We start from the raw sequence: 22,653 nt of genomic DNA on the forward strand, positions 1-22,653 counted from the left end.
TGTGGAGAAAGAGGAACACTCCTCCATTGTTGGTGGGATTGCAAGCTTGTACAACCACTCTGGAAATCAGTCTGGTGGTTCCTCAGAAAATTGTGCATAGTACTACAGGAGGATCCCCCAATACCTCTTCTAGGCATATATCCAGAAGATGTTCCAACTGGTAAGAATGACACATGTTCCACTATGTTCATAGCAGCCTTATTTATAATAGCCAGAAGCTGGAAAGAACCCAGATATGCCTCGAAAGATTAATGGATATAAAAAATGTAGTACATTTACACAATGTAGTACTACTCAGCTATTAAAAGGAATGAATTTATGAAATTCCTAGTCAAATTATGGACCTGGAGGGCATCATCCTGAGTGAGGTAACACAATCACAAAAGAACTCAAGTGATATATACTCACTGATAAGTGGATATTAGCCCAGAAACTTAGTATACCGGAGATATAAGATACAATTTGCCAAACACATGAAAGTGAAGAAGAACGAAGACCAAATTGTGGATATTTTGCCCCTTCTTAGAATTGGCAACAATCACACATGGAAGGAGTTACAGAGACAAAGTTTTGAGCTGAGACAAAAGGATGGACCATCTAGAGATTGCCATATCCAGGGATCCATCCCATAATCAGCCTCCAAACGATGACACCATTGCATACACTTGCAAGAGTTTGCTGAAAGGACCCTGATATAGCTATCTCTTGTGAGACCAAGCTGGGGCCTAGCAAACACATTAGTGGATGCTCACAGTCAGCTATTGGATGGATCACAGAGCCCCCAATGGAGGAGCTAGAGAAAGTATCCAAGGAGCTAAAGAGATCTGCAATTCTGTAGGTGCAACAACATTATGAACTAACCAGTACCCTGGAGCTCATGACTCTAGCTACATATGTATCAAAAGATGGCCTAGTAGGCCATCACTGGAAAGAGAGGCCCATTGGACATGCAAACTTTATATGCCCCAGTACAGGGGAACACCAGGGCCAAAAAATGGGAATGGGTGGATAGGGAAATGGGGGGGAGGGTATGGGGGACTTTTGGGATAGCATTGGAAATGTAATTGAGGAAAATGTGTAATAAAAAATATTTAAAAAAAAAAGAAAGAAACATATGGGGTAGAGAGATGGCTCAGCGGTTAAGAGCCTCTGCTCTTGCAGAGGTCCTGAGTTCAATTCCCAGCAACCACATGGTGGCTCACAACCATCTGTAATAAGGTCTAATGCCCTCTTTTGGAGTGTCTGAAAATAGTTACAGTGTACTTGTATATATTAAATAGATAATTTTTTAAAAAAAGAAGTATATAAAAGTGAGAGAAAATAAACCAAGAATGCACCAGTTTGAAAAATAAACCAAGTATGTACCAGTTGGAAAAATATAGGGGAAGAAGCATGGAGGAAGATTGGAATCATCAGAAGCTCTGTCTGGAGGGCTGGGAAAAGGACATCCCTTGCCGGTGAATCAGAAAGTTCCTGCTATTGAAACTTGATTTATTATTCCTTTTTTAATTAATTAATTAATTTATATTCCAAATGTTGTCCCCTCCTGGCTCCCCCCCCAGAGTTCTTTCCCCCAACCCTCCCTCCACTTAGCCTCTGAGAAGGTGCCACCACCCCGTGCCTGGTTATCTCCCCTCTCTGGGGCATTAAGTATTAGCACATCCCCTTCTACTGAGGCCAGACACTCATGCCTGGGGATTCAGAACAGCCCTTGGATGCTCTGGTTGGTTGATCTGTCTCTGAGAGTTCCCAAGTTTACAGGTTAGCTTGTATGGTTAGTCTTCCTATGGGGTTCCCATCCCCTTCAGCTCCTTCAGTCCTGCCCCTAACTGTTCCATAGGGTCTCCAACCTCAGTCCAATGCTTGACTGTAAGTATCTGTATCTGTCTGTCAGCTTCTGGCAGAGCCTCTCAGAAGATAGCCATGCAAGGCTCCTGTCTGCAAATACAACATAGTAACAGTAATCGTGTCAGAGATTGGTGCATGTTTGTCCATGGGTCACTTGTCAGTCATTCAGTCTCTGCTCCAGTTTTGTTCCTGCATTTCTTTTAGACAGGAACAATTTGGGGTTGAAAATTTTGTGGGTGGGTTGGTGTCCCCATCCCTCCACTGGGGGACCTAGTCTGACTACAGGAGGTGGTCTCTTTTAGGTTCTTAGGGTCTGTGGGGAATATCATAGGTATTCTGTACTTTTTTTTAGCTAATATCCACGTATCACTGAGTACATACCATGCATGTCCTGTGGGGCCTGGGTTATCTCACTCAGGATGATATTTTCTAGTTCCATCCATTTCCCTGCAAAGTCCTGAGATTCCACCTTACACCAATCAGAATGGCTAAGCTCAAACACTCAAGCAGCAGGACATGCTGGCAAGAACATGGAGAAAGGGGAACACTCCTCCATTGCTAGTGGGATTGCAAACTTGCATAACCACTCTACAATCTGGATGTTCCTCAGAAAATTGGAAATAGTTCTAACTGAAGACCCAGATATACCTACCTCTGGGCATATACACAAGTGATGCTCCACAATAGTACAAAGACATGTGCTTCCCTATGTTCATAGTAGACTTATTTGTAATAGTTAGAACCTAGAAAGAACCCAAATGTCCCTCAAATGAAGAATGGATACAGAAAACATGATCTATTCACCATTCAGCTACTAAACATGAATTTGTCAAGCTAGGTAAAACAATGTAATTTATTAGGAAATATGCTATTTTTAAAAATTTTAATAGAAATTTATTAATCATTCAGGTGCTGTCGATAATTACTATCAGGGATCGTTTTACAAAAATGCTCCAGAGACTGAATTTATGTTTGAAAATGGGGCTAACTACATAAGTATTGTGAGAGAAAATCTAATATTTAGTTCTTCCACTTAATCTGGGTTCATTAAAAATTTAAACTTCATGTCCAATACTCTTCATTGAGTAATCAAATATGCTTTTTTTTATCCTTAATGAGACATTAAGTCTGTGTTAAAACATGCAGAGGAACAGAATTTGAGAATATAACATTATGTCAAAAGATGGAAAAAATATGACATCTATAAAACCAGTGGCCATAATATTTACCACAAGTCCTATAATTTCAAAGAAGTGTGTGACAAAGTTACAAGGCTGGGCTTAGATTGTACTTTTTCATTTCTGCTTATCATGCAAGGTACATTTTTGAGTGTTATTTACCTTAATTTAAAGACAATTAATATTGCACACTTTTTCTGATTGTCAGATATTAAGGATAAAATATTTAGCACACAATAGAAGCAAAGTGAATGTTAATTTCCCTTGTATATTTTAATAAATATAATCTCATAATATCTTTGTGAAATAGATACAATCTGTAATTTATCATTTTCCTTGTCTATTTTTCATAAACATAATCTCATAATATCCTTGCAAAATAGACATTATTCATTTGTTCTCCATATAAGAATTGAGATTCTACTCAAATATCCTTGCATTGTTACAGTAGAGGTTACAGAAAATAATGAAACCTAAAAATGATTTGTGTTTGTTATGATTGCAACCATAAAAGTTGCAAGAAAGATGAATGGACAGTGAAGAGAAAAATAAGAATTATGTTTAATATTTTTCAGAATTTCAACAATGAACTGAGAATAAATATCATTTAGAAAGGTTGGTTTTACTTTGTTCTATAACATGGTATTTTCTTTTGATCTATAAATTGATATTAGCCTTATATAAATCTGAGTTCCCACGAGAATGAGAAATGATATGTTGATTCGTTTCCTGTTGATGTGATGAACATCCTGTCTAGAAGCAAGTTTGGAAGAAGTTTATTTTGGCTTATTGTTCCAGGGGAGGCGTTCATAACGGTGTTGGTGACACAGCAACGTGGAACCTGGGCAGGAAATGGAGAAATCATAACCTCCACTGGAAACATGAAATGTAAAGCAATCAGAAAGTGGGTCAAGTCTATGGACTCCCAAAGTCCACACCAGTGACAGACTTCTCGCTTCCTAAGATACTAGCTTGACAGATACTAGCTTCCTAAGCAGTACCACCAGCTTAGTCCAATGTCCAAATAGTTGGACTTATAAAAAATGTTTCTCACTCAAATCATTACAAATAGGAAATCTTTTTTCTTTCCTTTCTATCTCCTCCCTCCCATTCCTTTGCCTTCATCCTTGCCCACTCCCTCTTTCAGCCTCCCTTCCTTTCATAGAAGTTATAGCTTGCATCTTGAAACAGTAGAGAGACAGATATTCTTCTCCCTTGGGGAATCTCTTTCTCCCTTTCATACATTTAGCTCATTGCTCACTATATAAGAGTCACCCAAATTATAGAAGATGATATGCTTTATTTAAATTTTACTTTATATAATAGAAGTTTTGAAATCAAGTGGTAAAAAATATTCCTGTAATGCAAGCATGATGTGACCTGAATTCTATCTCCAGATCCCATATATTGGGAATGACAAAACTGACTCTCTCCCACAAGTTATTCTCTGACCTCAAAACATGTGCAGTGGGAGAAATGCACCTACATTTGAACAAACAGATCACATACATACACATGTATACCACCACCAGCAGCAGCACCACCACCACCAATACCACCACTACTACTACCATTGCCATAATTATAATGATAATGATAAGGATAATCTATAAAAAAGAAGTTTAGGGCTAGATAGATCAGTGGTTAGGATAGGCACTGCCTAAATGGAAGATGAAAATTTGGTTTCCAGCTTCCATGGTGGGTTTTTCGCAGGTGCCTAGAATTCTATATCCTGGATGAAATCTGAAATTCCTAACTCCATTGGCACCAGCACTCACCTGCACATATCCACATATAGACATGTGCTCAGATACAGAGTTAATCACAATAAAATAAATTAAAAAAAACACAAAAGAATATGTACATCTCAAAATTATCATCATTGTAACATCTAGACTGGTGTTTAACCTCATATTTGGTTAATCTAACCTAGAAAAGTTGATAGTACAATCAAATAACCTAATCATTTAATGCTAAGAAAAACGGATTCTGTTAAGCATATTTTCTCTTCTCTTTTCTGTGTTTCCGGTAAATTTCTTAAGATCAGCCTTTAATGGGTACGTATTTGTGAAGCTAAAAAAATTACATAGGATGAAATGGTGGTACTAGTGAGAGCTACAGAGAAATAATCTTTTGGAAGACATTTCAAAACTAAAATTTGTGAGGTGGTATGAAAAGCACATGGTGGCTTTAAAAATATTTTTATACAGTTTCACAAGACACATTTACTCCATATGAAGAATATTATAGCATGCATTGGAAGCTACCCTCATCAGACATTTATTCTCAACGATATAAGGACTTAAGAAATACAGCATTGTCGATACAGAACAATGAAAAATTCTCTTAAATATGAATAAATACAAAATCAGAAACACATTTCTTTTTTAAAAGGAATAAGCTATAATCAGAGAGAGGGAGAGAGAGTTGAAGAATATAATTTGGATCTAAAAATACTCTATTCATCAACAGGATTGCGTTTATGAGAAAATTTGAAGAAACAAACCTTTCAAGACATGGAAAATGAATAGATGCCGTTGCCTGCTTTATGATGTTCGCGCTTCCTTGTCTGGTTCCTTTTGACTGCTCAGTCCTAAGTTTATAAAAAGCCTCTCTAACTAGATAAGCATTCTCTGGTGATTATTTGTGAGAAAAGCTTTCTTCATCTGAAATGCAAACTTATATTTGCATAGATGTCAAGGCTTTTAAAACATGTTTTAGATAATTACATCAAGTCATAAAATGAGCTTACTGTAGGAAAGAGATAATTCATACCTTGCCTGCTTTTAACCACTTTAGATACAATTGAACTCAGCCCACTCAAGACCTTGTTTGCTTCCTTACCTGCTCCACACAGCATTGTTTTGTATAGTGTAAGATAACTAGTGCTAACCTCTGTTACTCAGGATGATCATTAAGGATTATCTTCCCATAGGAACTGCTGGAGAAAAAGATAAATCAGAAGAAAGTTTCCCCAACAATTTCTAAACCTAGAACTCCATGAGGATTGTTGACAGGGTCCTTTATAAATAGCAAATACCCTTCATACTTTGCCTGACAACTGCAGACAGATGAGTGGAAAATGGGGAAACTGGGAAAAGATAATGTCGAAAGTGTAATTGTTTTCTGAAATTACAATTCTGAAATTAAGTTATTACAGCAGAACCAAGCATGTTATACTAATGGACAAAAAAACAATGTTGGGAATGGTTTTCTCATTGGCTACAGTGCAGTTATTTAAGTTCTTCAATTGTTCCCCTTCTCAGTGCTAGGATGCTTGTCTGGTTTGAATTTGCACAACTCTTGTGTATGCTGTCACAGTCTTTGTGAGTTTATATGTGTACCAATTCTCTTGTATCTGGAGTCATACACTACCTCTGACTCATAATTTTGAACGTGGGTCTCTGGGCCTTGAGGGAAGAGTTTTGATGATCTTTCTCTAAACTTGGAGTTCATTATTTCAGGTAGACTGGCTGGCCAGTAAGCCCCCAGAATCTGCCTGTCTCTACCTCCCAGTGCTAGGACTATAGATGTGGAAGACTGTTGGATGCCAGGCATGGGGAAAAACTGGGAAAGGGTGGGGGCTCTAGAGGAAGTTCCGTCTGCCCTGAGGCCGAAGGAAAAAGGGGCAGGGGGAGAAGGTGCTGGGTGGTTCCCACACAGGCAAGGGTCTGATCTGGCTTGGCGGCTAGAAATGCTAAGAGGCCTTCCTGCAGGAGATGAGACTCTGCTCTTTAGGTGAAGGTCTATTCCATCACTTCAGCATGGTGAGCTAGATGGAAGGAGGCAGTCTATGGTTTTAGAGCTTTATTGTAGAAAAGCAGAGAGGGGGATGGGGAGGGGGAGGGCTAGAGAGAAAACAAGAGATGCAAGAGAGGCAAGATAGGCAAGAGAGAGAGGGGGAAAGAGAGAGAGAGGAGGGGCCAAGCAGCCCTTTTTATAGTGGACTGGGCTACCTTGCTGTTGCAGGGTAACTGTGGGGAGGAGCATACCTGGCTATTGCCAGGTAACTGTGAGGGTGGAGTCTGGACAGCCTAAGTGATTGATGGCCACAGAATGATGGAGTTGAGGGCTCATGCTGTCAGGCGTTTCTGACTGGGGGCTAGCTCACTGTTCCGTCCCTTATAGGATTTTCTTTCTTTTTTTTTTCTTTCAATTTTTTATTAAATATTTTCTTCATTTACATTTCAAATGCTGTACTGAAAGTCCATTATACCCTCTTCCTGCCCTGCTCACCTGAACTAACCAGTACTCCCAGAGCTCATGTCTCTATCTGCATATATAGCAGAAGATGGCTCAGTTGGCCATCATTGGGAAGAGAGGACCCTTGGTCTTGCAAACATTATAGGATTTTCTACTGGGTCTCTGGAGTAAGCCTCGCTGGACCAGAACACAAACTATTTTTTGTGGTCCCACAGGACACCACACTTAGTGTGACATTTTATGTGCATTTGGAAATTCAAGATTAGGTCCTCAAGCTTATACAGGAAGCATCTGACTCACTGAACTTAGCCTGGAAACTCAACTTTGAAAGTGTTTCATCTGAAATTTTAGTATTTTATGTCTACTTCTTAATTTTTATATCCTAAAATATGAAAGATGGTTTTACTTATAGTAAACTGAGGGACATTTAAAAAATATTAATGTGTATCTTTTCTGTTTCTTTTAGAGTGTGTGTATGGACAAATTGTGGCAAATGTTCTCTAATTTTAGTTATGATTAATTTTTTTAATTGAAAAATTAAAAATTAAGTTGTAATGGGCATTGCATTCTTTAAAAATATATTATTTTTAAAAAGGAAATTTATAATTAGAGAAGTGAGTCAAAATTACAAATCTGTGTAGATAGATTATATATTTCCATAAGTCTTGAAAATGACCCAAGATTTGAAACTGGTGATGTGAGCTCCTTTTGTTTTAGTTTTGATATAATCTAATATGTTTTTATTTTTTTTACATAGGTAGTTTCTCTCTTTAACTCAAACACATACAGAGAGAGAGAGAGAGAGAGAGAGAGAGAGAGAGAGAGAGAGAGAGAGAGAGAGAGAGAGAAATGGGAGGTAGGGTTAATTAGGGATATTTACTACTTTTCTTGTTTCACCCCTCCCCCTCTGACTCTGTGGTCCTTTGATGGAATTATCACAGTAGATATACATCTATCTATCTATCTATCTATCTATCTATCTATCTATCTATCTATCTATCTATCTATTTATTTATTTGCATAAAATGTAGGTTTTATATATATACAATTTATAGTCTTTATCTATACTAGACTATAGAAACTACAGGGCAAAACATATATTTTAGACTAATCTATTTTAGAGTGCCTTTAAATTGTATCCAACATAACAGTTTTATTAAATTCCTTGACATAAAGTCTTGCTGAACTATCCTGTGATCTACAATTCTCAGGTGAAGAGACAAAAATCCCATCAAGCTGAGGAGATGGAATCTAATTCCCACAGAACAAAATGTGCTTTTAATAAACCGTGACAAGAAAGGCTAGAAAAAAGAAAAACGTTTAGGAGGCAAAAGATCCAGGTTCAGACTAATGAAAACATTCAATCCAGGTGTCACAACAAAATAAAACCGAAAAGAATATGGGTACTGGTCTCTTAAGAATACACATCACTGGCCATAGCAAACTCACCAGGAAGAGCAGTGAATCTTGGATAAACATTTATCTTACAAAGAAACACAGTGAGGTGGCTAAAGGAACACACTTTGAATGTAGCTTCACCATGAAAGCATCCTTGCAGAAATGGGACATGTTTTATGGCATGGAATGTTACCACTGCCACATTACACACCATATGTACATGGCCATATATAGATCCTCTCCACAGCAGAAAGAATATATGGTTGAAATTAAGTATTCTCATTACAAGAAACAGAGTTGTATAGAGATAGAGAAATATATTGGAACTTAAAGTAGAAAAGGACAAAGTGTCTCACAACCTTGATACTACTGGTCTTTGTGTGCTTTCTGTTTGTACCATTCTTTATATTTTGATAAGTTGTTTTGCATAATTAAGGTAATTTTTTTTAGTGTATCTTTTTCTTTTCACTTAACTGAGTAATCAGGTTTCCAAGCATATTTTACAAGTGCACATTTAGGGGTAAAGCAAAATGCAAAATCTGTAGATCTTTGTGTACAGTTGAGGTGTTCCCTATCCAGTTTAGCACATCTCTTGGTGTCTTACCTGTTCCCCTTACATTGGGTAATCATGTTGATGAGCCTTTATGAGTACCTTCGGATATTAACAGGAGACATAATTTCATAGCAAATTCTCTGATTCTCTGGCTCTTAACAGTCTTTCTCCCTTTACAATCTTCCTCCCCTGATCCGCTTTCATGATGTTCCTTAGGTATAGGTTGTTTATGTGGGTTTATCCATTAGGACTTGGCTCCTCCTATATTTTGATTGATTGTGGCCTTTGTAATAGTCTCGTTATAATCCCTGATAAATGTAGTCTTTACCCTTTATCAATGATGTAATTTTAAAATCTGTGTACATATGTGTGTAAATATGTGCCTGAACACTTGTGATTCTGTCTTCAGCCTTTTGGCCCAGAGCCATCTGGCAGACCCAGAAATGAAATGGAAATGTGAAGGACTAACTTACCTGTCTTGGCAGAAAATAGTAGTCAACTATCCTACATCAGTTTGTCCTTTCCTGGATAGTATTTTTTTTTTTTTTTGTCTGTAGATGGATAGTGCAATTTTTGACCCATGGCTACCTTGCAATGATAAGCAAACTTACGTTGAGGTAAAGATACTCAATATCTCCTTTGAACTACAAAGGGGGATTTGTGCACTTCTGGTGTTTTTGAAATATATATATATATCTGAGTTGTTAAACCTCGACTACTCTTAGTTATTTCTAATTGAATAATATTTAAAATATTTTATAATTAAATCAGGATCTAATATAACCATGAGTTTACTATCTGCCCTTATCTTGTGTTACTTAACCATCTTAAATAGTTTTTAATAGTAGCTACCAGGACTTGGTGAAAACCTTATATTTTTAAATGAATTACATAGGCACAATGCCTATCTAAGAGTAACAATTTTGATTTCAAATTTTGTATCAATGTACAGATATACCAATTAAAACTTTAATTCTATATCAATATATAAATTCTGTACCAATTTAAGGAATTGTAACTTCAATATTGCATCAATTACAAGGATTTATATCAATGTAAGATTATGGCTACCCAATGCTTTTTTTAGGAACAAATTTAATAATTCATCCCATCTATTTCCTCCCTGTTCAAAACTATGACTATTTCCAAATTATCCCTTAAAATGACAACCTATCTATAATTTATAAAATGATCGTAACCAGACACCAAAACCCAAGGAATCAGGCCTCCAACTCTCCATGGCTTCATCCTGGTAAATAGGGGCAATGAGAAATTCTTTAAAGGGGTGGAGAGGGGTAGGGGATTTAGAAAATTTATTTACACTTAAGAAAGCTAGCTTTAGCATCTGTTATGCAGTCTCTGTATGCTTGACTAAAATTCTGACTAGATTCATCTAAAAAGATGGTTGAGATAAGATCATCTGGAATCAGTAGCCATTCCTGAAGCAGTTCTGGATGCAAGTCTCTGGACATCATCAGGAAGATGGGGGCTGGAACAGCAGTTCAGTTCAGCATCTTTGAGGATGAATCTTGTCAAAGCTATACATTCTGTAATATATGAAAATCTCACAACCAAATCCTAATACCATTAAGATATTTGTATGGATTGTGCAGGGTGTACAGATCAGCTAAGGATGAAATTTTGCCCCTTGTCTGAGCAGGTGAAAGACAACTATCTTTTTTTTTGTTAATTTTATTAATAACCCATTGTAATAAATTTTCATTCATGCCATGTGAAGGAGGGCACAAAAGCATTTCTTAAGCATGTCTTAATCGACATGGTTTATTGTTTCATTTTAGCTGACGATTTGGCTAGAGACATTTTTAAGTCTCAGCTGGTTACTGGAGTGGTCCCATGGTGAAGAAATAGCAGATCAAGTTACCTGTCCTGATTGATTTTCTAGAATTTTTTGAGATCTTCAGGGGGTCTTTCCCTGTCATATCTGATCCATATTATTCTGGAAGGGGTCCAGACTTCTCTCCTTTACTGTCAACACAAGTACAGAGCCACTCTCCCAAAATAGCATGTAATTAGAAATTGTTAAAGGTATAGCTTGACTTTTCTCCCAGAAGAATTTTCATATAACCACCAAACTTGTAACATACTCATTTTGATAATTAAAACAACTCGAAGCAATTAAAGCAGTCTAAACAAATATTCTATGTTGAGACAGTGCTTCTTTGCTGTCCCCTGCTTTGAGCTACATCAAGGCCTAAATTATTTATATATCTATGTATACTTAAGTCCATCCTACTATGGAGATTAATCTCTCTGTGGGTATATATTGTAGTATGTCCCTTTCTCCTTATATAATTAGCAAGGCCTAAGTTTCTATTGTCTGAGATATATTAGGCATTCTATCCACTGCTTTTGATCTTTTTTTTTTTAAATATCAAATGCCTCAATATACATCTCTGTATTTAATTTTAATTAAATCCCCTTCTACTTACTGTATAAGCCTATGAACAGGCTCTATTTTTGTTGTAACAGGGTAGGTAATACAAGAAATCCCATGTGAACCCATTTGTGAATTTGTCCTGGCAACAAATTTCTTTAAAGCCTGTTTTTCATCCACTCTCTCTACCTTTTCCCTTCTGTGGAGCCTAATATCTCTGCATATTTAAGAACCTTTGAACAGTTACCATATACACACCTCTATTCTTAAAAACAATTAAATAAAAATTTGAAAACTTTTATCCTTTGATTGATTGCTTATATTAAGCAGGTTGTGTCTACCATCTGGCTTTCTGCCTCTCATTGTCTTCCTCCTAACATCAGGGCTTGCTCTTTGTACAGCAGGCTCTCTCAGCTTCTTGCCTTAAGCTCTCTTTGTATCTGCTTTGAACCATGGAAATCCCACATGGCTTGGGCAAAACCTGTATATTCCCTCTATCCTTAAAAGCAATTAAGTCAGATTTATAAATCTAGGTCCTTTATTTATATGTTGGCTGGAAGCAGGCAGCTTTTATTGTCTGTTTTTACTGTCTTCCTCCTCGCAGGCAGCCAGGGTCAATCCCTGTGTTCCTTTGTTCTACATTTTGTTTTAGTTTGGCTGCTTGTATGAGAACCAGGTGACTCATGACTTGGCTCCCTGAAAAACTAAATCTCTCTCCTCCTAAAGTATATCATTGACTGTTTGTATTCCATCTGATAATTTCTAAATAATTTTGAAAATGATTTCTTGCCCCACACTTTCACCATCAATAGCAGTGAGTTTGTACTACACCTCTTTAGCTCCTCCATGAAGCATCCACCCAGGAGCTATCTTTGTATCTGAAAATGAAATACATACACACATTAGCTTATTTTTAAAATGCCTTGATTACCTCAAAGGCTAGGCACTTTTAAACCTTTCCCTACTACCCAAGTCTCCTCTTCTGTCACCCACCACATCCTTGCAATCCTCTTTCTCTTCCTGCCCCACATCCTAGCCCAGGCAAGTCTAGGGGTCCAGCCCTGTCTCAACCATTTGCCATTGGCATCTTTATTGATTGATCAAAAACCAATCGGGGACAAGGACTTCTAGCATTTTACATTTCCAATTGAATCAAAACATTAGAGCCAATCTCCAACAACTGTTGATAAAGCCAGACTTATGTGGGCACTATTCAGGTAACTAAAGTTGATGCTGTTGATAATTGCCATGTTTGTATTGGATATATAAAATGATATTTTGCTGCCCTTTACCTCATCTGCTTATTTGTGTACACTTCCACCTCCTTTTACACAATGTCCTCTGTACTTTAGAGGTGATACTAAAAATGTTTTATTTAGGGCTGGGCCCACAAACTTTACTAGTTTCTCTGCATCCTGGGAAGCCATGACCCTCATATTCATCATGGCACACTTTAAAGAGAGACTGTTTGATCAAGGGTGGGGTCTGCTTTTGTCTACGTGTGTTAGACATGAGTATACAGAAATAGTTTGCTGCTATGTCAGTTTATTGAACCATCAGTAATAAGCACTCTATTTCGGCCTGTTATAGCTCCAAAGCTAAGTTGTTAGCTGTACTTCCAATGCCAGGCATTGAACCCTACCTCCATGGAGTAAGCCTCAAATCCAGTCAAGGGCAATTGATTATACTGCTGTCTATATCTTGCCTTACATGTAGTTTCTCTATTCTCTCACATAGCAATTTAGTTAAGTTTCATTTTCTTTGTTTGTTTTGATATGTGGTAGCTTGACTATATAATTCATACTTTCACTGTAGATCATAATTTATTTTCTGAGAATATACATGTTTTACATCAAGGATAAAATATTCTGAATTCTTTGGTTTATATTACCAATTGTTTTCCAGATGATCCTTAATTCTCACAGTATTTATAAAGTGTTCCTTTTTCTAGGACTGAGCTAACACTGATAATCATTTTCAATCTTTCCTAGCTTATTAGATTCTGAACTTTTTTCATTTAATTTTAATTTATTCTAAGTTAAACTGATATGACAACATTATAATATAATTTTTGCCCACTATTTCAACTACTTGTTTTCCCTTTTAAATTGTTCCTTGGACAATTTTTTTTTCATTTCCTATTGGGTTTTTATAGAGCTATTTCCCCAGTTTTTGTCTCTTATGGGTCTTACTTTTCTCCTTTCTGCTTTGTCTGATAGCAATTGTATTATTCTACCCATCAGCATTCTGAAACTGTGGCGATTCCAGAGACAAAACACTTATAAACAGAAATGGTGTACTATGGTGATTAGTTTCAGAGGTTCATCCATGGCCACCTGGATCTTGCTTCATTCGTGTGTCAGAATACCAAGGCAAGAAGAATATGGAGGAACAAAGCTGTTTACTTTATGGCAAACAAGAAGCAGAAAAAGAGTCAATTTTGGGGAGAGGTACCTTAATATCCTTTCAAGGATATACCCCCAATAACTCAGCCTCTTCTAGCATGCCCCAATTCATAAAGGTGCTTCTATCTCCCAGTAGGACTTGCAGACAGCCATATCCTTGCATGGAGTCCGTTGAGGATCACATTTAATATAAAACTGTAGACTATGTACATACGTGTTGTTTTGTTTAGATTATATTTCAGCTTTAAAATTTTTGGAATTCCTTATTGAAGTTTCCAACTGTAGGGTATGTTCTTATATCTTTTTTCCCCTTGTTTTAACAATATGCTGTGGTCAATTGTAGGGTTATGAGGGTCCTGTGTCCAGGGTAGGCCATAGAGCAGCCCCAGGACACAGCTCTGGGGGTGGGTAAGTGCACTCTGAGGCACAGGACCACTGGAGCTGGCTCGGGAATCCGGGCCTGAAAGGAGGCTGGGGCCTTCAGGTTCCCAGGCTCTCGAGCACCCAGGTGTTGCTAGAAGCTGTGGAAGAGCTGAGAACAGATTGGGTACCTGCTGGCTGGGCTGAGGGGGAGGAAAGAGGTAGCTCTGGCTGGTCTTGCCAGGGAGAGAGTTCTTGGCTTGATGGTGTTTGGCTTGAGCTTGGCTTAGCTTGGTGGCTGGGAGTGCAAAGTCCTTCTACCCTTGATTAGATGGCGGCTCTGTAGGCAAAGAAGGCCTTCTCCATGGTTCCCCACAGTGGATTCTGATGCAAAGAGACAGTGGATGGTTTTAAGGCATTTATTGTCATGTGAGAAGTGGATGAGTAAAATCATACCCCACTTCTCAGGCTGGGCCTAAGATTAAATACCTTTTGCAGGGAGGAGTGTCTGGAAAAGAAAGCTTATTGGCTAAGCCCTTCAGGCCTTTAGGACCCTCATTAAAATGGAGATCTGTCTTGAGCCTAAGAGACCACAGATCACATCCTCTACCTGTGGAGGGACTTGGGGCATTGCCCTTACATGACTGATGGGCACAAATCTATGGGGGCAGGGGGGCTGCAGCTAGTGACAGGGGCCTGTTCCCAAGGAATCAGGCAAAATGCGTAGCATTCCTTCAGGATCACTAGGGTTTTGAGCCTTAGCTCAACCAGGAACAAGGGTACCTTTCAAGGTCCCATAGCAGTGACTGGTGCTTGGGAAATACTTTTTCTTTGACTGTCACTTTTCAACGTGTTTGTTATGTTAAATGCAATTGTCCTCACAGGAATCCAAAGAGTAGGTTATATTTCTTGACTTCAATTATTTTTCTGATTAGGAAATGGAGGCAAAGGTTTACTCAGGATTACCTGCACGGATCCAACTACTGTAGTGTGGATCTGGAATGTCTCTTAAGTCCAAGGCTTGGAAACCTCAAGTGATATACTGGGAGGCGTGGCAATTTGAGATGATGAAATATAACTGAAGGAAATATGTCACTGGCAAGCCCAATATTGATAGATGTATTAGGGCCTTACCCTTTTCTCTCCTTCCTGATAGATAGGAAATTAGCTGATCGACTATACCACATACTCTCCACTATAATGTTGTACCTTACTACAGGGGCCGGGAGTAATGGAGAAAAACGACCTTGGACTAAATCTTGAAAACTGTGACCCAAAATAAGTTGCTCATTTTCACATTAATTTTCTCAAATATTTTATCATACTGATAAAAGATGACTCACACAGCAGTACAAACAACTTGGTTCCTGTCTCCCTGGTCTTTTGACACTTGTGGACATTCAGTACTCAACAGTTCATGACTAGTGTATTTTCTTCATTCGTTGGGTCTTTAATCATGTTATGCCCTCTTTATACTATAGTTAAACCAGTGTAGGTTGATTAATGTGACTGAACTCTGTGAGTTATAAATAAGAAATGATACATTTTTTTCTACTTTTTTATCCTTCTCCATCTCTCCTCCTTCCCCTTCCCCCACAGCTCTCTCTTGCTTGCTCTCTAGTGTGTGTTTTTATGTGTGTGTGTGTGCGCGTGTGACCATGTACACATGTTTGTGTGTGAGAGATATGTTTGTGTGGAGAATAGAAGTTATTTTGTAGGGTTTCTCTCTTTTGCTTCCCCACATAACCTTTCCAGACAGTCTTTTTTTTTTCTTTTTTTTTTAATTTATTTTTTTATTAGGTATTTTCCTCGTTTACATAATGTGAAGCTCACTGGTTGCCTGGGTAGGAAAGGCGGCCTTGGGGTCCTCTCTATCCCCCCCACCCCCCAGCACAGCACTGGGATTGAGCACACACATACTATTGTGCTTAACTGTTGACGTGAGTGCTGAGTAATCAAACTCTGGTCCTCATGATTGTGCAGCAAGTGGTTTGAGTCCGTCGTCTCACTTCAGCAATTAGAACATAATTGTCTTTTTCTCAAACAAGTGCAGGGCAGTTTCATCAAGATCTGTTCTTATTACAGTGATATTAAAGCAACCATCCTCTTCACAGATTACTATCTGGGAGCGAGGTTTAGTTTAAAGAAATTGAGTAATGCCTCTCCTCTTTTTTCCTTTTCAGTACCTCCTATTTCTTATTGCTGATAGAGCCCAGTGACCTTGCCTCCTTAGCAGGCGTGTTAAGACAGCACTCACTGTCTATGTAACCTAGTGTATTTGTAACTACTTTTGTAACAGTCTATTAGACTTGCTTTAAGGCCATATGACCTTATCCAACTTCAGGTGGAAGGGCAGGCTTCACTGCATCTCTGGTCTATCTAATATGCTTTCAGCCATGAGACTTTGGAGTAGAGGTGGGGACCTGGAGCCTCAGCCAATCTATTGAATACACAGAAAATCAGCTGCAAAATGAGACTCCCATTTCTACTCTACATTCCTGATTTCTGTCAGTGGTAATCCCAGGAGCCTCTTGATTTCAGGAGACAAAGTTTGTTTTTGTGGTGGTGTTTCAGTTTCTCTTTCTGTTCTCTCCCCCCCCACCCCACCCCATGTGTGTGTCTGTGTGTGTGTGTGTGTTTCTTGTCTTTAGTTTACACACAGTGATGAGGTTGTGAAGGGCTTGGCTGGCATGGGAGTGAGGGGTAAGGAGTCAGCTTCATGGTAATCAGTTTTTAGCTGCTTTTAATCACTTTAATCATTTTAGGCAATCACATATATGCTATCATTTCACTTTAATTTTGATCCTAAATTCCAATATGAGTTAGCCAGGAAAGAATCATGTTCTACATTTTAATTTTATTGTTCACTAGCCATAACCTCTAGCTTATGCACTTCACTGGCGTGTGTCTGTGTGTGTATCTTATTTTACCATTTATGTACAGCATGTGCATAAAAGGAAATGACATATTTTCAAGGCATTTAAATTGTTGAGTGAAGTCTCAGAGACTTCCAACCATCACAGGCTGTTGCCAATCTCATTGGTTACTTTTAAGAATTCTATTGCTGAGAGCACCACATACTTCATCATAGAACAATGGGAAATCTGGCTGTACTAACTTGAAACTCTCATCCCTACTGGATAGCTTTTTTCGTGCTAAGAGGTACCTGGATGCTACTGGGGGACAAAAGTTGCCATGAGTATTACTCAACTGTGGATGCTGTGAACTACCTGGAAAGATAGTTCTACCTGTGTAATAAAAGCAAGAAAATCATAGAGATAATCAATTACTTTCTGACAGGAATTAAGGACCTCTCCATAAGATGGAAATCCATAGTTGGCCTCATTGTCAAGAACTTACAACTAAATAGTCATTGGATCTAGTGTGAACCTATTACTAATTTCCTGGTATCTTTATATGGAGAGATTAATGCACCTCTTAACTTTCATTAGAAAGTTTGTATTTGCAGTAGATAGTGGTTAATGAAGGGACGCCATATTTATCAAAGTGCAGAAATTAAGTGACTGTGGAATGCTCAGTCCCCCCAAAACATCTACATTACCATCTTCATTTTAAGGGTCAGAGATTATTAAGGAAGGTAGTGAAAAGAGTATAAGAACCAGAAAGGTAAAAGATGATAAGGAAACATAAATGTATCTTATGGACATTCTGTACATATGAATGCAGTGTTTGTGACATCATGCCCAAATTTCTGCCAACTCTGCTCCAATCACTCTATTTTACATCTTTGTAAATAGCAATTTCATTCTTCACACATCTGAGTCCCCAGGTTTTTCCTATCTCATCCCATATGTAAGCCATCAGGAAACCTATGCATGCAATGTTTAAATACATTCAGGAGTTAAACATTCTCATCTCTACTACCACCATGCTGTGGCTGATCCCTATCATTTAGGTACTGCTTTTTGTCTATCATTATTGTATTCTCAACATAATAGATAAACAAGCTTTTAAAATGCAGGACAACACACACCCTTTCTCTGTTCAGAACCCTTTGAGTGGCTCTCTACTTCCATCCAGTGTAAGATCTTCTGGGGTGTTCCTAAAATTCAAACACTATCTACTCTGTTTCTATAATTCTATAAATTGATTATGCTAATATATAATATTCAGGAGATTACAAAAAGTATTTGATGCATAATGAAATGCATTTCTCGGAGTCTTTATTACGACTATTGTATAAATCAGTGCAGATAAAGCACTTAAAAGAGTGTTTGCCACAGAAGTCCTCCATAAACTTCACACATAGCTATTATTCTATTATGATTAATGTCCTGGAAGGGAAAAAGCATGGGAATTATTATTTCTCCAGTTAAAGGAAGAAGGAATTACAATGTAGTAAAATCAAAAGGCTTTCTAAAAGTCATTGCTAGAATGTGTGAAGTAATGTCTGCAGAAATTCAATCTAACATTTCTTCAGTGTCTTATATTTCTAGTAGATTGACATCCAATATAATTTACTTGAAAACACTGTGGATTCTTTTTTTTTTTTACCTTTTTTTATTTAAATTTCTTAGAATAAAAGTTTCAAAAATTCTATGTGACCTTTACATGAAATATTGTACTCATGCAAATATAACCATATATGTCTTTCCATATCTCCAAAAACTAACCTAAAAGTATAATTATATGCTTTTTAAATTTTGTACCATTATACATTCATTACTAAGCAAGTAAACAAATGCATAATACCATGCCCTGGTAATCTTTATATGCATTGATCTTTAATATTTGTTTAAATTAATGACCAATATAGTAATGCCTTAGGTTTCAATCGCTCTGGTAAAAGACTATGTTGCAAAGAAATGTGGGGAAGAGAGGTCTTCTTTCACCTTATATTTTACCATCCTTCATGACAGAAAATCAAGGCAGGCACCGAAGGCAGGGACTGGAACTGAGAGAGGAAGCCTGCTTACTGTCTTGTTCTTTCTGGCTTGCTCATTTTATTTTCTCATACATTTGAGAATCACCTAGGCTTCTTCTCATCAATTACCAATCAAAAAATTCTCTACAGACTCGCCTACAGGCCTGTAATATGTGGATATTGTTTTAATTGAGGTTCTGCCTTCTCAGCTGACTTTAGCTTGTGTAAAGTTGACAAAAATATAACCAACACACACTTTCTGTTTTTAAATAAATTTCTTTTCATTTTTTTGTTCATCATCCCCATTTCCTCCCATACCTGATCCCACTTTAAAGGCAAAAACTCTCATAGTTTATATCTTTGTTTTCTTATGAGTGTTCTTGAGTAATATTTTTTGCTGTTGTGATCTACACTTATTTGTGTTGCTGTCCTTCCCACAATTGAATCCCATACATGATTTTAAAAATTATATTTCACAAAACAGCCATTTCCTTCACAGGGTAACATTCATCTAAGTAGAAACACAGTTCAATAGCTGTGTTCCAACTAATAAGAACAATATTTATATACTGTGTTTTTACTAAGGCCATTTCTTGACTGCTAGAAATTAAAACAAAATACCCTCTAGCAAATGGAAGCAAAATGATCAACTGAATGTAAGCAACTTTTAGGGTAAGTCTATTTGGGAAGTCCATTCCACTTATCTATATACCCTTGAGTGTGCTGCAAGATTACATAGCATTTGCATTAATTTAAAAATATCGGTGTGCTGGGAAGCCAGCATTGCTGTATTCTTTTATATTAGCTTAAATTTACTCTATTCAATGACTGCTAGGTTACCAGGGATAATGATCATGTTAGACAAGGTGAATGGCTATTTTTCAAGGGATGAATGGTTGTATTTTTATTTTCACCTACCACATCTCAGATGAGAATAAAAATCAAATCCTAGATCTATTTTCTGGCATTGGTGATGTGTAGTTCAGGGCACTGTCCTGAAGCAGAGATCTTACAATAGAGGCAGAAAGTTGGTGGGACCAGTTCTTTCTGCTCTAGCCCCCACCCCCCAACAAAAGTACTAGAAGTCTTAGTTTTACAATTACTCTAATAATTTGTTTAAATTTAACCCCTTATATTCAGGCTACTATTTCTTTTCATTCTTTTCCAAATGGCAGAGAAAAAGTCCAGTCCCAAGATCTAAAATGGCAGAGGGACAAAGCCCAAGACTTCACCCAATATTTCAGGTGCTGAATAATGGGGGAAGCTTGGTGCTTTCCAAGAATCAGAAATGACTTCCACCAGGAGTGACTAAATGATATGGCATTTTAAATACAAGCTAAACATTTGAAAGTTGCTTCTTTCTTTCAAAGCCTATTGATGTATACAAAACTAAGGGGGGATTTCTTCTTTAGTAGCTCATTACACATTAGCATTTCCCCTGAAGTATTAAATACCTCGTGTGTCCTATTTCCCATTCAACTTTGAGACATTCCACAAGATCTATACATCACACTACATCTAATTTTTCTTTTCATGTTTAATCTTTTATAGTGATAGATTATTTGTTGTGATTAAAATGAGCTTATTTTATTTATTTCTCATTTATTATGAGAAATTGATATGGCATGGAACAAAAAGAAAGTCTTTCGTGATACTAATTTCATACTGAAGCAATGTGGTAGCTACCTCCACTGGTACTTCTAGGCATTTGCCCATTGAGTATGCTTTAACTATGCAACCAATTGGCATAGGAAAGAGCTTTGAGAGATAAAATCAAAGCCAAATTAACTCTAAAGTATGATTTAAATAATGTGTTTGGTGAAATTTACAGATAGTCTAGAGAGTAATGTTATAGGCTGTAACCTATTCTTCTCTTTTAGCAGAAATACACAATTTAGTGCTAGCAGGTGAGCACAGTGGAGTGATTTGGTTCTTTTCTTTACTTTTTTCCATGTCTTTCCTTTACTTCTCTTCCTTTTTCTTTTTCTTTCTCTTTCTCTCTCTCTTTTTTCTTTTCTTTTCTTTTCTTTTCTTTTCTTTTCTTTTCTTTTCTTTTCTTTTCTTTTCTTTTCTTTTCTTTTCTTTTCTTTATTTTCCTTTCCTTTCCTTTCCTTTCCTTTCCTTTCCTTTCCTTTCCTTTCCTTTCCTTTCCTTTCCTTTCCTTTCCTTTCCTTTCCTTTCCTTNTTCCTTTCCTTTCCTTTCCTTTCCTTTCCTTTCCTTTCCTTTCCTTTCCTTTCCTTTCCTTTCCTTTCCTTTCCTTTCCTTTCCTTTCCTTTTCTTATCTTGCTATTTTATTTATTCATTTCAAATGTTATCCCCTTTCCTGATTCCCTTTCCAGAAATTCCACCCTCCTTCCTCTTGCTTCTATGAAGGTGCTCCCCCAACCACCTACCTAACTCCTTCTACCTTACCACCCTGGCATTCCCCTACACTGGGGCATCAAGCCTTCAGAGGACCAAGGGCTTCTCCTCCCATTGATGCCAGATAAGGCCATCCTCTGCTAAATATGTAGCTGCAGCCATGGGACCCTCTATGTGTACTCTTTGGTTGGTAGTTTAGTTCCTGCGAGTTCTGGGCAGCCTGGTTGGTTGATATAGTTCTTCCTATGGGTTGCAAATTTTTCAGCTCCTTCAGTACTTCCTCTAACTCCTCCATTGGGAACCTCATGCTCAAGCCAATGGTTGACTGTGAGCATCCGCCTCTGAATTTGCCAGGGTCTGGCAGAGCCTCTCAGGAGACAGCTATATCAAGCTCCTGTCAGCAAGCACTTCTTGGCTTAGTGTCTGGGTTTGGTGTCTGTATATGGGATGGATCCCCAGGTGGGGCAGTCTCTGGACATTCTTTCCTTCAGTCTCTGCTCCACACTTTGTCTCCATATTTCCTCCTGTGAATATTTTGTTTCCCATTCTTAGAAGGACTGAAGCATTTTCTAACTTCTGTGCATAGAATTGAACATTTTGATGCTGATGAAAATAGAAGTGAGCCTAGTCTCTGACAGATACACAGTGCAGGGTAATTAGTTTACAAGGATGTATTCTTAGAAGGGAATTGATGTAGTTATCTGTGGACCCCACTTAACTCTCATGAGATCAGGCTGCTATACAACAGTGAGGCATATCTCCAAGTCTCTAGCTTTTCTTTGGCTGTGTGATGCTGTCACACATCTTCATACACTCATGATTTCCCCTAGCCCCGTGGAGCCTTCCTCCTATCTGTGTGAAGGCAGTAGCACATCTTTGAACCTCCAGAATCAGGTATTTGGTTTTGGTTCTGAGAGAATGAAACATTTTCATTGTCCAGGAAAGCTGTGTTTGACTGTTTTTTTTTTTTTTTAATTTACACATTTTATTTATTTTTTAAATTTAGGTATTTATTTCATTTACATTTCCAATGCTATCCCAAAAGTCCCCCACACGCTCCCTCACC

The sequence above is a fragment of the Mus caroli genome, chromosome 5, assembly GCF_900094665.2.
Source record: "Mus caroli chromosome 5, CAROLI_EIJ_v1.1, whole genome shotgun sequence".
In the NCBI taxonomy this organism is placed as follows: domain Eukaryota; kingdom Metazoa; phylum Chordata; class Mammalia; order Rodentia; family Muridae; genus Mus; species Mus caroli.